The following is a 21,417-nucleotide window of genomic DNA, read 5'->3' as shown; positions in this document are numbered from 1 at the left end:
ACCCCGTCGACGAGGCAATCTTACTCGACGACCACATCGTCGACAACAGGATCGATGACGAAGCCGTCGACGACCTCGACGACGACCTCCTCGTCGACAGTAATTCCGTCGACGATTACCCAGTCAACGACAGCTCCGTCGCCGATGAATATAGTGTCAACTGCGAAGGCTTTTAAATCTCCGCAGTCGAAGACAGTGATCTCTTTAAGATCTTTTCAATCGTCGACGGGATCGCCGACGATTAGGAAGTCATCAGAATTTATGGCATGGACAAAGATATCCCCTCTGCCTCCATCCACATTACTGGAGCAGGATTCTGAGGATGAGGAAGCTTCTGGAGTGGCATATAGTCCTTCTCAGCTTCACATTAAGAGCCAAGACACGGATGAAGAGCGAGTTTTTTCTTTTAAAGATACTGCTCAATCCAAATCTTCGAGATATGAATCTTTTCAGGAACCTTGTGACTATGATGAAGAGGAGCAGCAGGAGGAAGCAAGAGAGGAATCAGTCTCGCTCCCAGGATAACTTGCTGCTTTTAAAATTATAGCGCACCTACTTTGTTTGCTGGCACCTTCAGCTCAAGCGTTCTGTGCAGCGGAGCTAGCGCTGTCACAGAGGCTGTATTTACTCTATCTCTGCCGCCATTGACGGCGTGCAGCGAGGCCACGCCCACTTCGAGGCCCCGCCCCCCGCCCTGTGTATATAAGCGCTGAATGCGAGCGCTGTGTGCATGAGTCACTTTCCCTCTTGAGGCAAAGAAGCCGGGAGACAGATTTACTATTTTTTAACCTTTGTGTCACTGATAACTTGCTGCTTTTAAAATTATAGCGCACCTACTTTGTTTGCTGGCACCTTCAGCTCGAGCGTTCTGTGCAGCGGAGCTAGCGCTGTCACAGAGGCTGTATTTACTCTATCTATGCCGCCATTGACGGCGTGCAGCGAGGCCACGCCCACTTCGAGGCCACGCCCCCCTGCCTCTCTTAGCCCCCATAAAACATGTGCTTTCACCGGACGCGCAGCGGACGGGCGCAGCGGGCGCGCCGTTTGCGCGCCGAAGGCGCGCCTAAGGCAAGCCCGTCTTCGCCCGTCCTCGCCAAGTCATCGCCTCTCGCCAGTCCCCCTGGCCGGACATCATCAGTACCCCGTCACTATGACAGGGACAACTACTTGCATATAACCTGGTAAGTCCCTGTGTCCACCTAACAGGTACGCTTGGTCAAACATGCCTCAAATGTAATAGCTGTAACTTTACTACTGCTACCCCCCACCGCATCCGACAACTCCAGAACTCACCTATAATTATTCCTATTACGGTCCTGCATCTCAATGTTAGGTCACTCTCCAAACACTATTCCGAAGTTAACACCCTCTTACTGGATGAAAACCCGGATATTCTGTTCCTCTGTGAAACCTGGTTACATGATGACATCTCTGTCATACCTAATCTTACGCTTCCAGATGAATACCATATGCTTAATCTGAATAGAGATGGGAGAGGTGGAGGCATTGCTGTCATCTACAAGAAAATTTATACTTGCACATTCACCAAAGAATAACTTACTAACTGTGAATGTGCTTACTTCAAAATCAATATTAACCCTAACTTCACTATGTCAGGTCTCTATATTTATCGTCCTCCAGGACCTGCCTCAAAATTCATTGAAGCTCTTCTTGAGACAGCTAACTCGTTAGTGACTAAAACAGCGAACTTTACCATATTAGGTGACCTCAATCTTCATTTTGATCTACCTAATGACCCTACGATCAAAAGTCTTCTTGCTGACCTCTCCGCCTTGCAACTCAACCCCCAGATCCACACTTCTACGCATTTAGCTGGACACACCTTAGACCCAGTATTCACTAACATCGAAGAGGCTAAAACTGAGGTGCCCCTTCCAATGGGATGGACTGATCATCACCTCATTAAATTGACTATTCTAATCAATAAAACTACGTACAAAAACGCACCAGTCCAACGGCTAAAAAGACCATGGCACAAACTTTCCACTAGTGATCTTCAGGCCACTCTTGGGGAAATCCATCTTGAGAATAACTCAGACATTGACTCAGTCTACAGTAGATTCCATAGCTGGATCACGGGAGGACTTGATACTCTCATTCCAGCGAAGTGGACGAAAGGACGTAGTACACCGACTAACCCTTGGTATAATGACATCCTTAAAGCCATGCGCAAAGACTGTAAAAGAGCTGAGCGTCTATGGAGAAAAGAATACAACAACGAAGACAAAAGTAATTATCCAGCTAAACAAAAATTGTACCACAAAGCCATCCGTGGAGCACGATCCGCCTTCTATGCTGAAAAAATCAACTCGAGTGCCACTCCCGCCAAAGAAATCTTTAAGCTTGTTAAAGAACTCCAGAGCTGTAAATCCCCCTCCCCCAATATCTCCACTGCCCAACAATGTGAGGAGCTTGCCACGTTTTTCGTCGCTAAAGTACAAAAGATCTACAGCTCCTTCCCACAACACTCCCCTAATCGTGTCAATTGCACTAACCTCCACCCTTACGGCACAATTATGACCAACATTCCAGCAATATCCGTTGACAACCTCATCAAAATGTGTCGTAAAATTAAAATTGGTTCCCCTTCAGACCCCATGCGTCCGGCACAATTTCTGGAGTCTCTTGACTTCTTCCTACCTTCCCTGGCCTCTGTTCTCAATCTCTCCTTCTCTTCAGCCACAGTACCATCTGCATGGAAGCAAGCTTGGGTTTCACCTATCATCAAGAAACCCTCCCTAGATCCTACCAAACTGGAAAACTTCCGACCGATCTCGCTGCTTCCATGGCTGGCTAAACTTGCTGAAGCCCATGTTAATAGTGTACTGTCCCAACATATGGTCCAGAATAACATCCTGGACCCATCCCAAAATGGGTTCAGACCGGGCCATAGTACGGAGTCTGCTCTTTTGGCCACTACCGAGTATCTCCGGACGGTCCTAGATGCCGGTCAAAGCGCTGCGCTGATTCTTCTTGATCTCAGCGCGGCCTTTGACACGGTGTCTCATGACATCCTTCTTGATCGTCTGGAGACATTCGGAGTATCTGGCCTGGCTCTAGGGTGGTTCCATTCTTTCCTTAAAGACAGATCCTTCCGGGTCTCAGCACCCCCTTTTCTATCAAAATCTCATCCAATTGCACAGGGAGTTCCGCAGGGCTCTGCGTTGAGCCCATGTCTTTTTAATCTTTATGTGCAACCTCTTGAAACAGTGGCTAAAGAGTGGGGTCTGACACTGGTGTCGTACGCCGACGACACACAGTTGGCCATTATTCTTACGGAAGGCCCCTCCATCTCGGCTGCTAGATTCAAAAATGGTCTCTCGGCAGTTGCCCAATGGTTGACGGACAACTGTTTACAGCTTAATGCTGGAAAAACAGAAGTGCTACTCCTTGGTAAGAACACCAGCCATTGGAATGAGCACTGGTGGCCGTCTTCCTTGGGCACCATACCACCTCCCAAATCCCTAGTTAAAAATCTAGGAGTGTGGATGGATGCCTCACTTAACTATCAGACCCACACCAAAAAAGTCGCCGGCACGTGCATCGGCTTGCTGAGAAATCTCAGCCATATACTGGGCTTTTTTGATGCTAAAATCCGCCAGCTTATTATACAAGCAACCATCCTCTCGCGTCTTGACTACGCCAATGTTCTCCTTTTAGGTGCTAACAAAGGAGAGATAGCACGGCTGCAACGTGTACAAAACTCCGCGGCGAGAGCCCTGGTCGGCCTTCCACGTAGATGCTCAGCCAGAGCTACCATTCGCAAACTACATTGGCTACCTGTTGACGCTAGAATTAAATTCAAAACCCTAATCATGACTTTTAAAATCCTTAAATTGGACAGTCCCACACTGCTCCGACCCCTCCTCACCCCTTATGTCCCATCGCGCATTCTGCGATCATCTAATCAACATCTTTTATGTGTTCCTCGCACTAAACTCTGCCGCATGGGCGGCCGCTCCTTTAGGGTTTTGGGAGCCAAGTTATGGAACGAATTACCCCTTAACATTCGCTCTTTAGAGAGCTTGTCTGCCTTCCGGAAAGCTACTAAAACTCACCTATTCCCTGCCCCGTAACTTCCCTCTCCTCTACGCCTCTGATCAGGTCTGTGACTTCATTAGCGCCGGGACGCCTCATTGCTGGGGCAGCTGTTTTGCGCTTTACCAAATAAAGAATAGAATAGAATAGAATAGGATCACTGGTAACGGATCTGAGACTCATGATTATTGATTACTATCGTCGTTTCCCCGAGGCTAATGCTCCGGTCTCGACGCCTACAGTACCTCGAATGCAAGATCCAATGGCTCAGTCTACGCCTCAGACGCAAAAGCTGCGATCGCCACCTGTGGTTACAATCAGAGATGATCTGACCGACAGTGATGGGGATGATCAACCTGAAGAAGGTGAACTTCTATAGGATACCACAGAGGGACAGGAATGGAATCAATATGTGTTACCAACAACTCCTTCTCCTTCGCCTACTCCAGCGTCTTCGCCTCCTCAGGACATTGGAGGTTTTCACGATATCGTGGAAAAAGCAGCTAAGCAATTTGATCTGGAGATGCCGGTTCAGGAAACTGAATGTTTTCTATATGATTTTAAGGATGACTCCAGAAAGTCAACAAGATCAATTCCAATTATTGAACATATTTGGGAGGAGGGTCTGAAAATCTTGAAAACGCCAGCTTCAATTTCTGTTTCGGTTCCTAGAATCGAAAAGAAATACCGTGCACCAGAGTCCTCTCCGGCCTGTCTGATAGGGCATCCACGCCCAGAATCGGTGGTGACGCAGGCGGCGCAAAGAAATTAGAAAAATCTGGTCTCCACTTCTATGGTTCCACCGGATAAGGAAGGAAGGAGAATGGATGGAGCTGGAAAAAGATTCGCAGTTATGGTGGCGTCTACCATTAAAGATGCCAATGCTATGGCACTACTCAACCGCTTTAACAGGCAAATGTGGTCAGATATAGCGCCACTTTTGGCTTTGCTTCCAGAAGATAACAAGCATTTGCAATGCAATAGGTCTCGCATTAGGAAAGTTTGAGCTATTGGTATTGTAAATGAGAATTTTTTTATTTATGTGTTGGTTTTGAAAATAGTGAAATTAATATCTTTGTCATTTACAATGCCAATAGTTTTAACTTTCGCAAATGTGACACCTATAGCATTTGTAATGCAATATGTGTTGTATTTACGTGACTTAGATAAATTGATATTACAAATAACAATGACTTAATTTTTGTAATAATTAATACTTAAATAAAAGTGATTGTAATTTATAATGGGATTAGCTTAAACTTTTGTAAATAACTTTTGTGAAGATTATGTTCAGTGTATTTTATTGTGACTAAAATCCAAGAACAGAAGTGAAATATTAACATCTTTTTGTGACATTTGTAATAAAGATTGAAACATTGAGAGAACATATTTGAACCAGATGTTGAATGGTTGCACAGATTGATGCTGTGGTGGCGCTGAGTGATGTTGCGGTGGCGACGAGTGATGCTGTGGCATTCAGTGATGCTGTGGTAGCGCATAGTGATGTTGTGGGGCCCCTGAGTGATGCTGTGGTGGTGCTGAGTGATGCTGTGGTGATGCGATCGATAGACAGAGTGAGTGCGATAGATAGAGTGAGTGCGATAGATAGAGTGCGATAAATGGAGTGAGGGCGCTATAGATAGAGGGAGGGCGATATAGATAGAGTAAGGGCGATAGATAGAGTGAGGGCGATAGATAGAGTGAGGGCGATAGTTAGAGTGAGGGCGATAGCTAGCTAGCTAGATAGTGAGGGTGATAGATAGATAGTGACGCACTGGCGGTGCAAAAGTGACGCAAGGGCTCAAAAATAAGCCCCTAAGTTCACAATGAAGAATCTCGGGATGAATGTTGGGATGCAACCTCCATTTTTATTAACTTGTTTCTGTTACAACATCAGGCTTTTTGAATGGTGGCTCACTATAGGCCCCTAGCTACTCACTGGGGGTAGGAACCAATATGTGCATTTGACAAAAGTGCAGGAGTGATGCGTGACTGGCACACGTGTAAATGTGTTAAATAATATTCCTAAAGAAAATCTGCATTTTTTACCCTGCCATACTGATACTAGCTAATTATAGTATGTTGAGCATGCCTCTAATCCCCTTTCCATGTTTTGGACCAGTCAGTCAGGTGCTAATCCACTCTGCACGGATCACGACCACACACCTCAACTAAATGCTTTAAAAGCATGAATTAAGTACTACAGAAATCCATTATATGCATGTATTTCCCTGCTTCTGCTGCCTAATTAACAGTCAGTTGATTAGCCATTGTAAAGCTCAAGGCGAGTCTGCAGTTGAATAAAACAGAACAAAAATAGCTTCTTTCCAAAGGCTTCCAAAGGCTTGTGCATTCGTATTTGGAGGATAAGGCGTCTAGTTTCTATACTTATAGCATTATTTGTTATCCCTAAAAGTGTTCTGTTCCATGTGCTGTCCATATAAAGGAAGCGCTGTCTGCACACCCACAGCTCCAGGTACATAGCACAGCTCTTACACAGCTGAAATACAATCAATCACTCCTATTATACCCATACAGGGCATGTGGCTCTGTTTCATAATGTGTGTGAACGCCTATTCTGGAAATCCGACAGCGACACGTCCATAGCACTAATGAACCACTCCCTTCACTTGTAGCTGCAAAGAATGCTGTATCTCTGAGGATTTCAAAAAAATGTTGCGTCATTCAATGAATTGTAGGCAAACACCTAATAAATGACTACTCACATGACTTGAGTTGTTGAGTCTTCCATGCTCTTGTCTCCTCCTCACATAGAGTGTTCGGTGCTCCTGTTCTTCTAACACAAGTGCGTGCACTGGCGTGGGTGTAACTAAGTGCGTCAGCGCGCTGCTTGCAGAGCAGACTGCTCGCTGCTATTCAACCCGCGCCAGGCAACAGTATTTAAGGGTGTGTGGTAAAACAATATTATCTACGTTTGAGCACTCTGGGCTTCATATTCCACCGGTGAATGACAGTATAATAGCGTTGTGTGATGGAACGTCGGTTTTGCAATGCTGTTGCTAAGTGCCTAATTACCTACAGGTAATGACATCGCTTGAAGTGTTTGCCTTATAAATAAGTTCCTTTCGTCGACAAAGAGGGTGTACTTAGCCTGAAGAGGTGAAAACACTTCCAAAAATAAACCCTCTGTACACATATTGTGTTGTGAAACAGCAAGGCATTTGCCATTTATCCAACGAGCGGGTACTTATAGCAATAGTTACACAGCGGATGCCTCAACTGCTTTTTGTCACGTGGTCAAGACCGTTTGTACAACTCAGAGGATTTAAACAAGGAAATTACTGGGTCAACATTGGTGTCTTCTGTCCCACTTAGGACGTTCCGGAAACATAAAGGACCGATCGTGCCATAAATTAAATTCATATCTCCCGCAAGTGCAAAATGTTCATTATTCATAAAGCACAGAATTGTGATGCGCCCAAAGTCACTCGCATCCGACATCGTGTACTTTACACAGCTTAAGAGTAACTTATGCACTTGTGAGTACACTATGCACGGGCAAGCGAGAGAGAGTAGGAAAAAGCAGGTGGGCATTCAGAGGCGAAACCCGAGAGTGGCGAGGCTGGCAGTGCAGACTAGAGGAACACCCACAGGGCTGGTTCGAAGAGTTGGTGTCCCCGGCTGAAAGAGAATGCGCGAAGCCCCTCTTTAATTTGCATACACTGACACATTGAGGGGCTGTTTGCATCTCATCAGATGACCCTGCTCCAGGAGCTGCTTGGTGCAGACCTCTCCTGTGCTGCAGTCATAAAAAAATCTCAGTGTCAAAAGCAGTAACTCTGCTATCTGCAAAAAATAAACATCTTTCATCTGCATGATACAAGTTTACTTCCCTGTAGACACATTAGCCCTCTATACTACTTTATGACTTAAAGCGTGACTAGACAAAACACAGACCTTGAAGTTTGCATGCAGTTCCTTGAGGCTGGTTTATAGCTCACTGTGTTATAATTGAAGGATTGCAATTTATGACCTGCAAGTCATAAAAAAAATCTCGGTGTCAAAAGCAGTAACTCTGCTATCTGCTAAAAATAAAAATCTTTCATATGCATGATACACGTTTGCTTCGCTGTAGACACATTAGCGCTCTATACTACTTTATGACTTAAAGCGTGACTAGACAAAACACAGACCTTGAAGTTTGCATGCAGTTCCTTGAGGCTGGTTTATAGCTCACTGTGTTATAATTGAAGGATTGCAATTTATGACCTGCAAGTCATAAAAAAAATCTCGGTGTCAAAAGCAGTAACTCTGCTATCTGCTAAAAATAAAAATCTTTGATATGCATGATACACGTTTGCTTCGCTGTAGACACATTAGCGTTCTATACTACTTTATGATGAGGTAAAGTGTGACTAGACAAAACACTGATCTCAGCAGCAATAGCCGCCAGAGTTACCTTACCATTATTATTATTATTATTATTATTATTACATGAGATTCCATGAGATTTAGATGGCACACAAAGCTCTCAGCCGCAGGTGGCTTGATCTCAAAAGATATTTTAAAAAGCAGCCTTTGCAACCCATTAAGCCACAGCATATTTACTGTCACATTTCTACTTGTTTCCTATTTCTTTGTGGAAGACTTTTAAAAGCAAGTGTATTAGAGGACTGTCAAACTGCTGTTCATGACTCATCCCCTCATTACTTAACCCTCTGTTTGTTGCCACATCTGGACCCCCAGTTTACCGGTTCCCGAAGTAAAGTTTTTCCAATTACAGCACTGAACACTAATCTTATTTCTGTTAGTTTTTGTGAACGCGACTCGAATGTACTGGAGCGCTCTAGGTGAGAACCAGTTACACGGCACAACCTAGTACGCCAGGCAAATGTTGACTCGTTTCACTGAATACATCTGTCTGAACTGCGTGTATGTTCAACAGACCCCCACAAGCCACTGTTCCTTCCCAGTGCGAGTGAAACCGCTCCTCGCAAAGCATTACAGTAAATTAATGCACAACGCGTTTTCAATGTAGAACACAGACCAGACAGTGAAAAACCTTAAAATTCACGTGTCACTAGACACTGTAATAACACGGAGCTGCGGTAAAGCGCTATTATTCAGGCGGATTCTAAGATTTAAAAAATATATATTATTTTACCTCACTGCTGATGAATGGGCACGAGCTTTTAGATAACACATGCTTAACGGAAGGTAGTCCTTGCAGTGAATTGTTTCAGAAAGCAAACAAGAATGGGCTGCCGCCAATTCTTTAGAGATATTTATTTACATGAAAAGAAAAACCAACGCTGCAAGACATTCTGCCACGAGGCTCGGGTTATGCAGCACTAGAAGAAAGTTACACCGAGTGTGTCTGGCGCTGTATTACATCTCCAGCATTCACAAACTCGGTGATTAATAGCGCGGCTCCTCCGAGACCGGCACTTACAGACCAATAAAAAATAAGGAAACCCTCTCCCTCCTCCCACCTGGACCTCCGTGCACCCCTTCCCCGCGTTCTCACCACTAATAACATAGCCGTATATTACCTGCCCCACCTTACTCAGCACGGCAGCCCCCTGTCCTCAGTCGTCACACCAAGAATGCGGCAGCCGCAGCCTGGAAATTCCCATTGTCCGCTCGCTGAAGCCATCCGCACAAAAAACGAGGCGCGCGACGCGATCCGATTCTTTGGACAGGAGCAGCAGTGAAAGATGATCTGAATCTGGTCAGAGGGACCCTGTGGCCCTGCCTACCGTAAGGTTCAGCCTCTAAGTGACGTCAGGCGGGCACACGCACTTCCGCGCAGGCGCAGAGTGTTCTTGGCCGCTTCTCTGCTTGCTGATGGCATACAAGAGGCGTTGGTTGGGACGAGAATAGCCCAAGGGACCCGGTGAGTGGGGTCGGGGGCTGTGTGTGGGAGTGGGGTGGGAGGGGGGTGCGTGTGTGTGCGTGTGCGTGTGTGTGCTGTGTCTGTGTGCTGACTTGCTGGGAATCTGAGGCAGGGGATGTGCACGGCGCCGGGCTGGGCCCGGCCCCTGTCTCAGTTTCCCAGGAGACGGGTGACAATAGTTGTCGAGCTAGACATGCTTCGCATGTGTTCTAGCTCGACCTAAAAAAAGAGTTTTATATGTCACTACGTGCAAAAACCATAAATCGATAACAATATGACGTTGCAGAATTATGAACATACTTTAAACTGGCATCATGAGAAGGATACCGCTTCCGCTCGTTTGAACGATATACTTAACATGTTTGTTCTTATCTTTTAAAATTCTTTTTTAATCATTTTATAGGGATATAATATTTGTATTATGACATTGTTATGGTTTTAAATAACTTAAACAATAAAGATTACTTACTTTAAAGACCTGGCCAAGCCTCATTCGGCTGCTGCCGGGGCCCTGGCCGATGATAAAGTGCCTCCAGGCCGGAACGTGGACGGCGTGCTCAATGCTTAGTGGTGCCGGGAGATGTAGTTCCTCACCCCTGTCAGTCACAGGTTTGTGGCAGGCAAGCAAACAAAGATTAACGGGCTCCCGTTTCAGTGCAAGACAAATTGCCCGAAGCTCTAGAAGGTTGACTTGAAGCCCGGACTCCGCTGGAGTCCAGTGGCCTCTGATCTCCGCCTCTCCCATGCAGCCACCCCACCCCAGAAGTGATGCATCTGACACCATTGTGAACTCTGGTTGGGGAAGGGAGGGGGGCCTGCCGTTGACCCAATTGTGGTTCGTTAGCCACCACTGCAATTGGCGTGCAGAGCCCTCCGTGATCTGGATACAATCGGAAAGATTCCCCTGATGTTTTGCCCACTGGAACTTCAGATCCCACTACAGAGGCCGCATATGCCACCTGGCATAATCTACCAGCAGGATGCAGGAGGTCATAAGGATCATTCTGACTGAAACCTAGGATAGAGGCTTAAAGATCGGAATCATAGCCCGAATATCCCGGACTCGCTGTTTGGAAGGATAAGCCCGAAACTGCGTTGTATCAAGAACCGCTCCGATGAAAAGGAGCTTCTGAGAGGGAATCAGGTGTGACTTTGGCACGTTGATAGTGAACCACAGCGAATGCAGGAGGTCCGCTGTAGTCTGGAGGAGGGAGACGACAGCCTGGGGCGAGCCCGCCTTCAACAGCCAGTCGTTGAGATACGGGAAGACGTGAACCCCTGATCGGCGCAGATGAGCTACAACCACCGCCATCACTTTCATGAGCATCTGAGGGGCGCTGGTAGGGCCCCAAAGGGGAGCACGCTAAACTGAAAATGCTCATGGCCAATTAGTGAACCGTAGGTAATGCCTGTGGGCTGGCAGGTCGGGAATGTAGAAATAGGTGTCATGCAAGTCCAGCGCTACCATCCAGTCTCCAGGGTCGAGGGCAGACAGAACCTGAGCCAATGTCAACCTCTTGACATTGGCTCAGGAGGAAGTGGTTGACGTCCCTCAAGTCTAAGATAGGACGCAGGCATTTGTCCTTCTTGGGTACCAGAAAGTAGTGGGAGTAGCAACCACAACCCTCTTCTGGCACAGGGACGCGTTTGATGGCTCTCTTGGCCAGAGAGCCGCAACTTCCTGGCAGAGAAGGGCCAAGTGATACTCCGACATGTGATGGAATTGAGGTGGCATTGATGGAGGAGTAGTCTCGAAGGGGAGGAGGTAGCCCCTTTGGACTATCTGCAAAACTCACCTATTTGACAGGAGGTTCTGCCAGTGGGGGAGGTGATGGCGAATCCTGCCGCCCATTGGCCCAGGAGGGTCGGACTATGAAGGTTTAGAAGCTGCTGCAGAGGGGGTACTGGTGGACTGGCCCGCACGTTGGCCCCTGACCACGACGCTGCGTCCCACGTCCCTGGCCACGCAGAGGCTGAACAGTATACGCAGGCCTGTGGCTCTGGGCGGAACGTGGTGGGACATCCCTTCCATAGCCACAAAAAGAGCTAAAAAGCAGACTGCGCTGGGCGAGAGTTAGTACCAAGGCTTAAGGATCATTCTCAGCCCTAGAATCCTTAAAAAGCTTGAGCGCGTTGTCCGCTTTGTCACCACACAAACGACAGCCATCAAAGGGTCTGTCCAAAAGAGTTGATTAGACATTGCCCGAAAAGCCAGTAGACCTTAGCCAGGCAAAGCGTCTCAGTGCTAATGACGTTGAAATCGTCCTGCCTAGTGAGTCGGCGGTGTCCAGCCCACATCGTATGTGAACTTTGTTGCACCTCTCCCCTCAGCAGCTGCAAGGGAGAGCACGGCCCGTGACTCTTCCGGGCACTGAGGCAGTACCTGCGGGACAGTGTCCCACACATAGTGGGTATAACGGCCCAAGAGACATGCAGTGTTCACAGACCTCTGTCCTAAGCTGGCGAAAGAAAACATCTTCTTCCCATGATGGTCCAGCTTCTTGGATTCCCTATCAGGTGGAGCAGTAGGGAATGCACCATTGGAAGTAGAGGCTTGGACCACCAAGCTCTCAGGAGTAGGGTTTTGGGAGACGAAAATGGGGTTGCCCGGGGCAGGGCGGTGGGGTGGGGCAATCGTCCTATCCACAGTAGCCCCTGTGCTGGGCTTGGACCAAGGGCCCAGAAGGATGTCTGTGAGGGCCATATTGAACAGCAGCAGGAGCTCCGAAGAGGCCGCTGATGGTTGATGGACCTTGGTCAGGAGGTTAGTACTGATTGCCACCATAGGAAGCTCAAGGTTTAAGGCCTCAGCCACCCTACGCCACACCACTGCGTATGATGCAGCCTTCTCTGTAGCCAGAGTAGGGGGAGAAAGCATACCAAGGTCTGGAGAAGTGTCCAGAGCACTGGCCACACCAAACTCCTCTCTCCAGTCTGGTTCTTCCAACTGGTATGCTAGAGGGTCCACAGACCCCTCCTAGTCCTCAACTTCCTCTGGTTGCCATTCAGGGTGATAGTAAACACCAGGGTAGAACAAGGGTACAAAAGTACCGGGTGGTGCCGGTATCAGCGTCCGTTCTGCTCCGTGTCCATGTCGAGCGGGAGGCCGGGGTAGACAACGGTTGGGGACACAACCTGCAGTGGAAGGGGTGGAGGTGTCGTCAATGGATTAGACGCCGGAGGTGGTGTCGTAATGTCAACCAGCCCCAATCCAGATCCAGGAGTTGATCCATGGGAGCACTGCGGAGCCGAAGCCGCCAGCATCGAAGGCCAAGAACCCCCAGCCGAGTCTGCAGGGTCCGAAGGCGCACTGGCCCAGTAGGGGCACAAGCAGCCCCCATGCTTACTCCTTTTGTCGGTTTAGACTCCATCAGAAAAAGCAGAGAAGTTTTTGGATGTTTATTTTAGATACGGTTAAACATGGTCTAAACCAGGAAATTCAATGGGAACAGGCCATGTGATACAATACCAGTTAAATTACCATGGTAAATCAATCACTGACCGAAGGCCGAGTGCCCATGGCATGGAAAAAGGCATCAGTAAGACCTATTAGGAAGAATACTACAATCCCTTGGACGGATTTGTCTAATCTCAGACCGATATCCCTACCTCCATTCATGGGAAAGCTCACTGAAAGACATGTAAACAAGCACCTTTCGAGCTATATATCGAACAGGCCGGCAGTCTAGACCATTCGCAATTTGGCTTTAGGCCGAAGCATAGTACTGAGTCGGCACTGTCAATAACGGATGATCTACACATGTACCAGGACAGGGGTCATTCGGTAGTCCTGGTACTGTTAGATCTGTCGGCGGCGTTCGACACTATATCTCATAATATTCTGCTCGAACGGCTTGCTAAGATCGGTCTTGTGAGTACAGCACTGGCCTGGCTAAGAAGTTTTCTATCTAACCGGACTCAATCGGTTAAAATGGGCACATTTCGCTCGGTGGAAACTGAGATTACCAAGGGGGTGCCACAGGGCTCTTGTTTGAGCCCAACTCTTTTTAACATCTACGTGGCCTCCCTGGCTAAAATCTTTAGAGAGTTCGGTTTCATCCCAGTATCATACGCGGATGATACCCAGCTCCTGTTTCCTTTTAAAATTCTTACCGACGAAGTGAAAACATCTTTTTCCAATGGCATGAAGGCGGTAGCAAATTGGATGACTTCTAACTGCCTCCAATGCAACGTAGGCAAAACGGAGGTTGTATTCTTTGGGGAAGCGCAAAGATCCTGTGGACCCCGGACTGGTGGCCGCAAGACCTTGGCCCGGTCCCAGACCCTAAATTGGTTGTGAAAAATCTAGGAGTGCGCTTGGATCGTGAACTCTCTTTTAAGCAACATTGTAACATCATTGTGGGTTCCTGCTTCCATGTCATCGGCTTGTTGCGAAAGGTCTTTCCCCTGCTACCGGACTTCACCAGGAAAACCTTGGTGCAAGCTCTGATACTTAGTCGTTTCGACTATTGTAACGGCCTCCTGTTATCGGCCAATGATGGAGTACTAGCCAAACTCCAGATGATTCAAAACACTGCGGCCAGGCTGGTATTAAATGCCCCCCCTAGAACACCGTCTAACCCTCTCTTGGAGAAATTGCATTGGCTCTCAGTCCATAACAAGGTAAAATTTAAGACCTGCTGTTTAATACACAAGAGCCTAAATGGACTGGGGCCATCGCACTGGAGAGATAAATTCATTCCATACAACCCGGTTAGGTCCCTTAGGTCCAGTAACCAGCTTCTCCTGAGAGTGCCAGCTGTGAGAAAGGCCAGACAGGGTGGCAAGACCCTATCTGTAGTCGGTCCGATTTTATGGAACAAGTTTCCCCTTGAGCTGAGGCAATGTTCTGAACATCTGAGCTTCAGAAAGAAGCTCAAAACATTCTTGTTTCAGAACTAATCTGCTATCCACTGACTGCTTGACCATGCTTCTGGTATTTTGGGCGCAGAGATACTCCGGAAGGAGTCGATTCAAGCGCGTTATAAACCCGCAAATAAATAAATAAATAAAAACATCCATGGCGTTTGTTCCAAATTCTATTTTTTGCAATTCCTATATACTATATACACCTCAGCAAAATACATCTATTAGTGGCACATGTTTCATCTTCCACCTTATTTTCTTCAGTCTTACTATTATCTTTCATATTTTATTCCTTTATTTATTTATTTTTCTTAGCTTTATATATGTAGCAGTTACATACCTGCGCGTCGCAATTAATCATCATATACTGTCCTTATCATCGCTTGCCACGGAGTTCCCTGTTAGTACACCGCCTAGTCAATTCGGATTAGGTCGGCAACACTACACCACCCAGTCAATTTGGATTAGGTCGGCCACACTGTATAAATACATGTGTAGCACGCTATGACTACATTGCTATTCACTTTCCTGATTGCAATACTGTTTCAACAAACAGATGCACGAATACTGCTTCATATAAGGAGCGACATTGCTCTTTATATTATGAAAATTGATTCATTTTAGCTGTGTCACAGACAGTATAAGGTGGTAATATTGCGTAAAGTTAGGCATTGTGCTTCACATATATGTTTTTTACATCGTTCCAATAAAGTTTTGTCAAGGTACACAGACGATTGGCCATCTTTTACCATGTGATACACCCGCTGCAGGTCAAAACACCTTAACCGGATCACGCCAGGTTTAGTTTCCGATAGCAACCAAAAAAATGCCAATACTGATACCATTCAAACTCAAGCAATTATCCCACACACCAGATGACCTAAACACTCTGGTTGAAAATAGTAGAATTCTCTTTTTCTTTTTCAAGTACACTTTTTTACTTATTAGTTATTATTTTCTCTTGATTTGTATTGTTTACATTTATAAACAATGATTCATTAACAAAAAGATAACTAATAAGTAAAAAAGAGTATATGAAAAAGAAAAAGAAAATTCAACTTTTTTCATCCAGCGTGTTTAGGTCATCTGGCGTGTGGGATAATTGCTTGAGTTTGAATGGTAACAGTATTGGCATTTTTTTTGGTTGCTATTGGTATATTGGTCCGAACCTTACTGAATAAGGGCCAAACCCTTTCTTGTTTTTCAGGTTTAGTTTCCGGGCATATTCGCAGAAAGAAGGAACCCCATATCCGGAGGCTCCAAATGACTAAAAGGTAAGTTCGAGCCATTGACAAGCCCTAGCTTTAATCAAGTCCGCATAGTTTTTCACAGTACCCTAATTAAGTTTGCATAGTTCTTGCTGGCGCATCGTTATCTCGTGACATTATAAAACACATTTAACTTAACATATGTGGATATTTTGTAACTCTTATTATTCTTCTGCCTATATTTTTCCCCGGTCATATTAAAAGGCACAAGTGAAGTACAATTGTGCATTCTTTCTCCTCTGCAAATTATACGCCTGTGTAACGAAACCCGCTAGTTTAAGCCTCCATTTCGAAGGCTTGATTTCGAAGTATATTATATCAGCTGTACTGTAATTTAATTTTCGCCTTATAGTTACTTCATTTATATTGCAGTAATCCTTGAAATCACAAAACAGAATTGTACTGACCCCTTTCATCTGCACCGCATTGCATCAAAGTAAGTGCTGTGCCGTTCTACATTAATCCCTAATACTAGTATTGACTAGCTATTTATTATCGATCTTCAGTAGGTCTCATTGCTATTACATTTTCGCTAAATACAAACATGCTTTAAGTTTCAACTAACCAGGACAATCCTGTGTATCTTTATTCTTTAGCTTTGAAAATATAGAAGTGACAACCAGTAACTATCAGACATCACTGTGCTATCTTGTTTTTCTGGCGTCGCCTGATTCCTCTCTCTATTGCCCATCAGGCATACAGGTATAAATAGAAAATAGTTTTTCGGATTTGTAATTAAGGACCCATTCTCTATCACATTTGTCCATTTACATATGTTTAATAATTTTTAGTACACCATTATTGAAACACCACGAGGACTTACATATTTCATCCGCTTACAATGTACTGACGGCGTCTTTTTGCCCTTGGCAACTGAGGTAAATATTAGTTAGATACCTAGAATCGCTGTCAATCAAAAACGTTATTAAATGTGAGCAACTATCAATATGCGTCTTCTACCTTCATCGTTTAGATTATACATGAAGTATCGCACTGTCTTCATTTACCGTTCAACACGACGGTTCTCCAAACCCCATCAATAGTAGGTATACTATTTCTGACACCATGAGTTAAGCATGTGACTTTGATACAAATAGGGGTCACCATCGTATACATGCACAAATGTTCTGGGTGCCTTTTCCTTTCTTCCTTCCCCCCCCCCTTTTTTAATCATTCACATAGGGTTCCCTTCACTATCTTTATATATTGCCTTTTTCACATCTAATTTTATTCCATTAACCTTACTATTCACTTCTAAAGTAATTATCTTGAGTCATATCTTTCCATTTTCACTTTTACTCTCATTCTTCTCCCTTATTTCATCCAATGCAAATGTCTTCCTTGTATACTTATAACTCATTGTATTCGTGAAAGAACCTTCCTCATTCATAAAGACAATGTTTACTTCACAGATTCATCAATTGTTTGTACTGTGGCCCTCTTCCTGGCGAAGGCACCCCTGTTGCGCCGACACAGACATAGAATTCCACCAGTCATTTGAATTTGTGCCACTCCGTCTCCGATTGATCTTGTTTTTTATATATTGTGTCAATCTATCAGTGTTGAGCAATATGTCATCATACCAACAATGTTTTAAATGTGTCTTCAGTATGTCTGTGAGTTTGTATGATGGACATGAAAGTGAATGAATGATTATTAAAACATTTTTAATTGGTTAACACTTAATAAAGCTCATTTTGTATTTTTGATAAATAATTTGTTCTCTTTGGTTCTTTCTGACCTTTGTCTATTGATTAGCATTTAATTATTGTTTATTGAATGGTTGCCTTAAATCTGTACATTGATTGATTTTTCCCTACCTTAAGGAACCTTTTCTTAATAGTAGGGGGCTCTTCTTTTGCGCTTGTCAGCAATCCTTAGCATCTGAAGGCTTGTGAGTCAGCGATCCTTCACATAGTAGAACATATGTGAAAAAAGAAAACCCAAATCATTTCAGTGATTCTTTTTGTGCCATTTCCCCTTCTCCATTAGATGCTACTTACCTTGCTTGGAATCCTGAAAGTATATATTAGCTGACACTTCCAATATCAGGCGTACCAATCTGCAGAAGAACAATACCAGATATTTTAGCCAGCACTCACACATGGATGACAGTGAATTAACTGATGGACCTAAAAACATCAAGAAGTAATCAATACAGTTTTCTACCATTAAAAGAGCTATGAGCGAACTAAAGTTACAACATCATGTCTGCAGCAACAAACTAAAGTTACATCACACAATGCAAGAAAAACAGGTGGAAAGGTCATAAGATTGCGCAAACATGTGTGAACCTAATTTATCTGAAAGAAATAATTCATAGAGGTGCTCCAAGGAGATGTGGCCACCATACACTCCAATAGGGAGCCAACACTTCCGACTCTAAAATATAAGATCCCCTGAACAACAAAATTAAGAGTTATTCCATGTACAATAGTCCAGTTTAATCAGCAGTGCTTTATTTCCTATCTCTACATGCATCCAGCTGTATTGATAACCTTTGCAACCAACATATGTTTCGTCAATAGGGTATATTCACCATCGACTTCATCAGGCTACAAATAAACAGAAAACCATACATAAACTACATAGTCTCATGCTTATGTAGTAATCAACCACCGTATCCCTGGTGCACGATCTTTTGTGTTACACCGCATTCCAAAAGGCTATTTCTTGAGATTAAAATTATAGTTAAGAACCGTGAAACCACAAACAAGACAATGCATCCAAAGGAAAGTGATTGAGTAGTGCGTCTTCAATACCAAAGAGAAGAAACCTAGTGACACCTCAAAAGAACACCCGTGTTAGGAGGACAGTTGTCCAGAAACAGACTGCAAAAAAGAATACCAGGTGAATAGTTAATACAAAGAGGAAATCCACATAACCACTCATATTACCCAAAACAGTGATAAAACTTGCCGCATTAAGGGCTAATGCTAGCTGCCTCCCTCTTAAAGAGCGCAAGGAAAATGTTAGTGGATTAGAGAGACCCTGCAAAGTATAGGCAGGGAAGCGCGGGATCTCTGTCTCGAAGGCTTCATTTATGTCCTGGAGTATCAGGTCCCAGTATCTTACCAATTTGAAGCAATGCCAAAGTAGATGTACTAATGAGCCTGTCTGCCCGCAGCCATGCCAGCGGTAAGCCGGGGTCGGTCTTTGTTCCAGTGGTTCTGTTGGGCCGCAGTTAGGTACCAGTATGAGGCAACTTTATAAGCTGCTTCGGTACCTGGGATGTTGTGTGCAGTGTGATGTGTTCTAAAAAATATGTCCTGCCACTCCTTGTCTGTGAGGGATCTGCCTATTTCCTCCTCCCACCTTAACTGTCCCTTAGAGTACGTTGGTGTGGTGTCTACTGAGAGGAAATAATACAGTTCTGATATAAGGCGCTTACCGTCGCTTTTAATAATAAGCCACTTTTCATACTGGGTTAATGGACGAGAAGCGCCTGGTCTCATCTCCGGGTAGGTTACCCAGTGATGAATATACCTTTAAATCTCGCATTCTTTTTCCCCGCAGGGAATCACAACGCAGTCGTTACAACAAGCGCGTTGTGATTCCGCATACCATTACTCCACAAGTCAGAACAACAACTTGCAGAGGAGGGGCGCTGGAAGTTGGAATAGTATAATTTACTATTCCAACTCAAGTCTGTGCGGACACTAGGGAAGGTTTTGGATTTTAAATCCAACACCTCCCAACCCCCCCGCAAAGCGCTGTTCCGACTTGCGGAGTAATGGTATGCGGAATCACAACGCGGTCGTTGTAATGACCGCGTTGTGATTCCCTGCGGGGCAAAACATTTGTTGTAAACGCTGTTTACCCCCAGTGACACGCTTGAGTATAGGCGTACTAGTCAGTGACGGGGATTTCGTAATCTTTCTGAAGCTGATCAAAGGGAATGGCCCTGTCTTGATTACACCCCTTCTCACGCCACTGCTGGAATGTTTTTGATTTGCACCCAGGCGGGAAGTCAGGGTTGTCCACCAATGGAGTTAGCGGGGAGGGGAATGAAGTAAAGCCATGGCGGATTGCAGTTACGTCCCATACTTTTAGGGTAGTTGTCATCACCGGGGAGTTGTAAAGCCCCCATGCGTTGTGCCTACGCGGGAGCCAAATCTCTCCCCAAGTTTTCGCTCCTGCAATTATTTGGTTACTAAACGATCAATGTTTCTCTGAAAGTGGGTGGTTCCACTCAAGAATGAAGGGTAGTTGTGATGCTTGAAAATACCTGGACATCACTGGGGCCCCCCCATCTTACTTGCGTTTTGTGATCTGCGCAAAGCTGAGTCGCTGTTGCTTCCCACCCCAGATGAAGTGGTTGATGGCCCACTGTAGGTTGCGCAATGTAACCGCAGGTGGGGAAAGGGGGATAGTTTGAAAGATGTACAATATGCGCGGCATTATCGTCATTTTAACTGCTGCAACATGACCCGCCCAAGAGAGACCCGGTCATGACCATGTGGAGGGGGTTTCAGTAGTCTGTTCTAGAAGTGGCCCGTAGTTAGCCGTTAGTGTCTTATTAGGGATTCATACTAAGAAAATCCCCTGGTATGGTATGTGATTGCTGGTCCAAGTGAATGGGAAATGCCTGGACAGGGCCTCTACTGTGTCAGGGGTAGTAGACAGATTCAGTATTTGTAACTTGGGAAGGTTTACCTTGAAGCCCGCCACTTCACTGAACCACGAGAATTTGTCCACTAGGGTCACGAGCGAGGTCTCGGGATTTGTCAAGGACAGGAACACGTCGTCAGCGTAGAGGCTTATAGTATCTATGTCAGCCCCCAGGTGGACCCCGGAGATCAACGGGTTGTCTCTAACCTCTGAATTTGGTGTATCCCGCTTGGATAGATTTGTGATTCTTTTTTCTTCAAGCTGATATTTGGATATTCTCCACCAGTACTTATGGTGGGTCCGATCTTCAATTGGTGTTCTTTTCTTATCTTCATTATCTCTCCTCCTGTTTTCTCACTTCCCTCACTTTCTTGTCACTCTATTCTTAGTACATATAAAAAGAATTCCTGTTAAACTTATCTTTTTTTCACTTGGTGATGGCTGGTGCTTGTTTTACTTACACTGCAGTCAATTCCACCTTTTTTATACTCTTGGATTCTTGAGTCACACTGTTTAGATGTGTATTTAGGTCTACAACAAACTCTGTTAAATTTTGGATGTATAGACCCGTCAAGGAGTGTATACAGCATGTTTTGTTTTACATAACATATGGTTTATCTATGTTTCTCAAATGTATATACAAATGTTGTTTTTTATGTGTTTTTAAATATGTCAATCTCTATATATGTTAGTGAATTATATGGTATTTATATGTTTGTTTTTGTCAATGTATGCAATTTTGTATGTCATATTTAT

At 45.0% G+C, this 21,417-nt stretch overlaps 1 long non-coding RNA gene across 1 annotated transcript in view; it reads right to left on the bottom strand.

The window, feature by feature from the left end:
* LOC144805725 (uncharacterized) overlaps positions 1-21,417 on the bottom strand; it is a 52,025-nt gene that overhangs the window by 12,558 nt on the left and 18,050 nt on the right. Inside the window, exons 2-3 of the long non-coding RNA XR_013605583.1 lie at positions 18,054-18,112; positions 17,871-17,958 (exon numbers count right to left, since the gene is read on the bottom strand). This is a non-coding gene — a long non-coding RNA (uncharacterized LOC144805725). The remainder of the gene's footprint in view (positions 1-17,870; positions 17,959-18,053; positions 18,113-21,417) is intronic.

The sequence above is a fragment of the Lissotriton helveticus genome (assembly GCF_964261635.1).
Source record: "Lissotriton helveticus chromosome 1_1 unlocalized genomic scaffold, aLisHel1.1 SUPER_1_unloc_2, whole genome shotgun sequence".
Classification (NCBI taxonomy): Eukaryota; Metazoa; Chordata; class Amphibia; order Caudata; family Salamandridae; genus Lissotriton; species Lissotriton helveticus.
This window is presented reverse-complemented; position numbering and strand designations above follow the sequence as displayed.